This window comes from Lytechinus pictus, chromosome 15 (assembly GCF_037042905.1).
Source record: "Lytechinus pictus isolate F3 Inbred chromosome 15, Lp3.0, whole genome shotgun sequence".
NCBI lineage: Eukaryota > Metazoa > Echinodermata > Echinoidea > Temnopleuroida > Toxopneustidae > Lytechinus > Lytechinus pictus.
The window spans coordinates 2,339,696-2,345,900 of record NC_087259.1 but is presented as its reverse complement, the minus strand read 5'-3'; positions in this window follow the sequence as shown (position 1 = coordinate 2,345,900).

Below are 6,205 nucleotides of genomic sequence, written 5' to 3'. Positions count from 1 at the left end.
TAAAACATTTTAATTTTGTTTTATCATCCCCACAAATTTGACCCTAAACACGTAACTTTCCTAGCGAAATAGATACCCTTTTTTCATTATTTTTGTGTTTTTGACACCCTTATCACGTTACGTACGTAACGTGCCCTATCTTGAAAAAGACATCCTTTTTACGTGTTTTTTTTGGTCGCGCATGGTATCCACTCGTCAATGTAAGTGGCCCCCCCGGGGTAAATATCTATTTCTAACGTTCTAACACAAGTGTCCCCCCTCCCTTTTAAAAGCGAGGACCTTTTCTTTTCCTTTTTGCTTGTCAATTTTTTTCGTGGACGAAATCACCTTAAAGGTCCCTTTTGGAAAATAGACAGGGAATTCTCGGGCGTTTTTATTTCTTAACATTTTTTTTACCTTCTTTCACAAAATCCAAAAGCAATTAAGTATTAACTTTTCAGTACATAATTTTTCCGTTTTAAACTCCCGAGACAATTTCTGCAAAACGCTGCCCAGAATATTGTGAAATGACACTTTTGGTTTGAAATTTCAAATTAAAAAGATACACAGTCATGGAGCTGGCAATCATGACAAGAGAATGATGGCAAAAAAAACTTTTTGAAAGTTCAATTATATCATAACTAAGGGGGATCCCCGGTAAGATCATCGATAGATGATAGAAAAAATAAGAAACCTCATCTATTTCCCACCTGTCTATATGATAATCCTGACTATAGATTTTTGTACGTTTATCTAGAAATACATTTATAGATTATACCATGCAAGATGTACAAAACAAATTGTAAAATTTGGAAATGGAAATAAACGAAACGAAACGAAATGAAATAAACAGCCTGAATGGCATGAATTTGTTTTAGAGTGAAATTTCATTATACATGATTTAAGTAGATTAAACAATATATAAGAGAAGAGTACAGCACACACAACTCAAGACCGTGAGCATGGTAAGTGCATGGGGCGTGAACCGAAAAGCAACATTGCTGCACGTTTGCCAAGGGATCAAAATAGGAATCGACCATTCATTAACAAACATTTAAAATATGTAAATTGGTCACATAACCTTTGAGAAGCCTAAATTTCCCCCTGCGATTTCCACATGAATAATCACAAGCTATTGTGCTTAATTCAGCCAACTTGGAAAGAAAGAAAGATACTTTCAAACGTCAGAGAACACTCCCCTAGAAAACAAAGAAAGATAAATATAACAACAAATTAAACTTTGGAAATGAGTTATAGTGAGTGGCAACGATTTTGATACAGGCGACTAAACTGAAACCCCTGCAGGGAATATTTGCGAAGAGTATCGTTTTGTTACCAATACTTGTTAAGGGTAGGGTTTCACACGCCAATACTTGTTAAGGGGCGCATTTTCAGAATATGGAAATTACGTGTTTAGGGTGCTTTTCGAGACCCCATGGTCGCGCATGGTATCCACTCGTGAATGGAAGTGGCCCCCCCGGGAGGAGTGGAGATTGTCAAGGTCGCGCATATTTTTTCAGATGACACTAACTTATTTTTTTCACACAGAGATCCAAATGTTCTTGTTGATGTCGTCAATGTAGAGTTGCGAAATGTTTTAGAATGGATAAGAACCAATAAACCATAGAGCTATAGCTCCATGAATAAGCTGTCCTTAAATCTTTTGAAGACGAATTACATATTATTTAGTAACTCCTTAGCTTCAAATTATGTTTGCCAATAGGCCTACCCCACTTAAGCAGGTTTCTCATAAAATTTTTAGGTGTTTTGTTTGATAGCAAGCTCTCCTGGAAATTACATATCGAAAATATATGCAAAACAAACTCTCGAAATATTGGTATCATTAACAGACTAAAATCACATCTTCCACAACCATCTTTGCTTATTCTTTATTATTCTCTTGTTTTACCCTACCTAAATTACGGACTTTTGCTTTGGGGAAACACTCATCAAACTCTGTTAGAAAAAATTATCTTGTTACAAAAAAAAAGTAATTCGTATAATCTGCAATGCTCCGTTTCGTGCCCACTCGGATCCACTTTTCCATGAACATAATATTCCCAAAGTAAACGATCTCTACTTGTTTCATCTTGGAGAATTTATGTATAAATTCAATTCTGGTGCCCTTCCCTTAGTGTTTCATGACACGTTTATAAAGAATCAAACTATTCATAAATATCCCACTAGTATTTATGATGGATTTTGTCTACAGTTTTGTTGGAAATGAGAAAAAATAAAAATGAAACTGAAACTAAAGAGATTCCCTCAAATTGTTGGTTATTATTCCAGTTTATCTTCGGCATACAGATAGGGGCGTATAATCATGGACTCCCAGCTTGTAACGACTAAGAAAAAAAGAAGAGTAAAGAAAAAGGAAAGTTATTTAAACATGATTATTGTCTGAATTTTACGTCAAAATAAAATGATTAGATTTTTGCATTAAAAAGGTCAAAAAGGTTTCTCGCTCAATCGCTTCGCTCACTAACAGCGCATTAAACATTTCCCCTCACTTTTTTTCTTTTAGTTATTACTCCACTATATTATGTGAATGTAAATATGCTATGATATGGAATATGCATGCTGAAGTGAAATTACGTTTCATAATAATTATGATATATATGGTGAAAATTCATTTTGGGTGGGATCCCGAACAAAATGTGTTTTAATGCGTTATTTTTTTCCCTTTTAGTATGTACTTGCTCCTCAACCATTAAGTGGGCTGAACTTAAATTCCTAAATAATATCAAAATTTCATTGCAACTTAAAAAAATCAATCTCAAATCCTAATACGCTTTCTGATTGGTTGAACATCAATTCTTGATCCCACATGAGAAAAACAACCATACTTTATACATTTAAATTACGGGGCAGGTCTCTTTCAAGATACCTTTTCGATAATGTCCAGTTGTAACTGTGTTAAATAGATTAGAAAATATGTACTTTGCTATATTGAATAAAGCGCTCCTAAAAAGATGAAAATAATAACTTTTTACGATGTACTATTTGAGAATGGTCTGTCATTCCAATAAGTCATTGCCATTGAATCTTATCCAGGGTACAAGGCTGTATTCAGAGGCCGCGGAACCGGGGGGGGGGGGGTGGGAGGCTCATCCCCCACTATTTTCCAAAGACTGTATAAAAACGTAAAATTTACCGATCTCCTTGTGATTTTTTCATGGTCAGCCCCCCCCCCCCCCCAACTTTCAAAATCGTTCCGCGGTCTCTGGACTATTCCGTCATTAATGAAAAATGAATTGACAGTACTATGGTTTGAAAGGTCACTTCACCAAAGAGGGTCAGTTCCATGGTATTTTGATGGGGGGGGGGGGAACAAGTCGACATTACGGCCCTCTGTGATTTTATTCTCTGTTCAATTATATAGGGGTATTATATAGTTATACATCCTAAAGTTCTCCTTTTTAAAATAATTTCTTCGTTTTTTTATACCCTTTTCTCCCTCTTTTTTTTTCTTCACTGCTTAAAAATAAACCAAAGGGGAAGTCACCCTGTGACGCCTTTTGACTATAAATTTGGTGTCCTATTATAGATTCGTAAGCACTGGCTTACTGATAGGGGGAAATGCTTTGGGGCAATGGAGGCGCAACAATGTTTACGACCCTAAGAAAAAAAAAGGAAAGGAAAGGAAAAGGGAGAAATGTTAAATTATTTCTTAGTATTGTGTTAAAATATGTAGCAAAAGTTTTTGTTTTATAAGTTTTGCATTAAAGTGTTTGAAAAAGTCACAATAGCTTACTCACTTCGCTCGCTCGAGTTTTCCACCTATACGCCATGTCTGGCCCCCTCAAACTTTTTGGCTCACTACGCCACTGGTCCAGGGCCCTGGGAACGATCTTTTTTTACTGGGGGTGCTGATGTAAATTTGACAAGCAAAAAAAAAAAAAAAGAGGGGGGTTCACTACAAAACAGGTCATTTTCGTTACATTTCTCCATTTTTAACACCTACCAGAATTCCAGGGGGTGCTGCCTATATTGAGGATAATACATGCAGCATCCCAAAGGAAGATCTTGGGGGGGGGGGTTGTTGCAGGCGCGTAGCCAGGGGGGGGGCGGTGGGGGCGGTCGCCCCCCAAAAACGTCCCCAAAAAAGAAAAAAAAGAAGGGAAAAAAAGAGAGGAGAAAAGGAAAAGCGAAGGGAAGAAAGGGAAGAAAGGTAGCTTTGTGGGTTTTTCCTTTTATTCTTTTTTTTTTTTTTTCAAAAAGAGAAACTCCTTCACTCTTGCTCTAAATTTATATATATGAATTTTGCTTCCGCGCTGCGCGCGGATAAATGACAATATTGCAGTTCTCCTCTGTTTCCCCCACCCTTTCTCTAACCCTGTTTTTCCACCTCAGCTATACGTGTTTCTTGCCAGTTCAAGTTCAAATGTATACATGAGGGCATGGAATTAGAGTAAGGTTAGGCCGAAGTGTATGAAGTCTTTTTTTTTTCAAATTGATCGCGAAACTTCTGGTCGGGTCGACTCCAGGCGGGTCAAATCTTTATATCAATTTCTGCCGTCACCTCCACTAGGGCAACTTCTCCCGCTTTTCAGCTCATTATTTAACAACCATAATTTTGGGGCAAACGGGATTCTAATTTAAAAAAAAGAAGGTATAAAATTCGTGTCGTATCAAATAAAAAAGTACAATATTTTTTAAATCAAATTCTAGTAAATTTCATGTCATTTCCCTGCCCTGTCCTATTTTGCGCCCTCAGTTTGAAATTTTGAATGACACTTAAGTTTCTTTATCGTTCAAAATGAAGCGCTTCAAGATTAGTCAAAGACATTATACATCATCCTTTTTATATAATTTTAATAAATCACAGAAGTTTCAACTTTTTGAGCGGTATTTTCCTTGTAATGAAGTTGAATAATCTTAGAAAATCAATTGAATTAGAGCCGATGGGTATAGAGATATCTGCATGTAATGAAACGTCCGACCTTTAAAATTTCAGAGTTTCATTGCTCTGCGCGGGGAAGAATATCTTCCTCCCGGCATATCTTCTCCTCTGTTTTGCGAGTTAAAGATATGCACTGTGGCTAAATTGTAATCAAATCTGATCTTTCCGAGGGAAGCATTCAATATGACTTAGAGAATACCATTATTTCGGGACCCTTTTCTTTGCCAAAAAATTATAAAATGCATGAGCTTCCGCGCTTCGCGCGGGGTAATTATTATTATAATTTCCTTCATTTTATCCCTTTTTGTGCGTTCACAATCACTTTTGAAAACAAAATTCAAAATCACAATAGAGTCAACTGAATTGGAGCTGATACAGGTACTAGAGACAAGATAGACGGCTCCTTTTCATTTTAATTTATGAAACACCGAAAGCTTCGCGCTTCGCAAGGGAGGGGGAAACTCCCCCTCCCTGCACCCACCCCCTAGGGAGCGCGCTTCGCGCGCTCTGTAAGTGTTGGCACGCTTCGCGTGCATTTACCGCCCCCTCCAAAATGAAATCCTGGCTACGCGGTTGGGTTGTTGCACCCACAAAATAATGTAATAACGCCCACAAATGTAATAACACTTTACCCACAAAATTAATGTAATAACGCCCACAAATGTAATAACACTTTACCCACAAAATTAATGTAATAACGCCCACAAATGTAATAACACTTTACCCACAAAAGTAATAATTTCACCCACAAATGTAATAATGCACTTTACCCACAGATGTAATAATTTTTGATCGTTATTACATTTGTGGGTAAAGTGTTATTACATTTGTGGGCGTTATTACATTTGTGGGCGATTATTACATTTGTGGGTGTAACAGGGGTGTTGAAGCACCCCCAGCACCCCCGCTTCCCTGGGCCATGCACTGTGCGTATAAGCGAGAATATAATAGGTCCACGTCTAACATCGGTGTAAACAAACTTTGAAAGTACAACAGTCGTACTCGGAAATTTGCCATTGATAAAATTTGAGTATTTCCCACGGGTGACATTTATCAAGAGGTGAGTTCGTGCGGATCACATCGTCTCGAGTATCGATAGGGAGTGGGCGTTTTATTTGCGTTTCATTGAAACAGGTGTGAAAAAGTGAATGAAAACTCAGCTGAATAATGACGTGAAGTAGTATCTTCTTTCTTTTCCATGCGTAGCTTGTATTTGCTCTGTCGTACAAAGATTTTGGAGTATTTGGCAAAAGGATTCAGTAGTATTTGTTATGTCCTAACACCACTTCACATGAGTCCAGTTACTGAAAGGTTCTTTTAAAA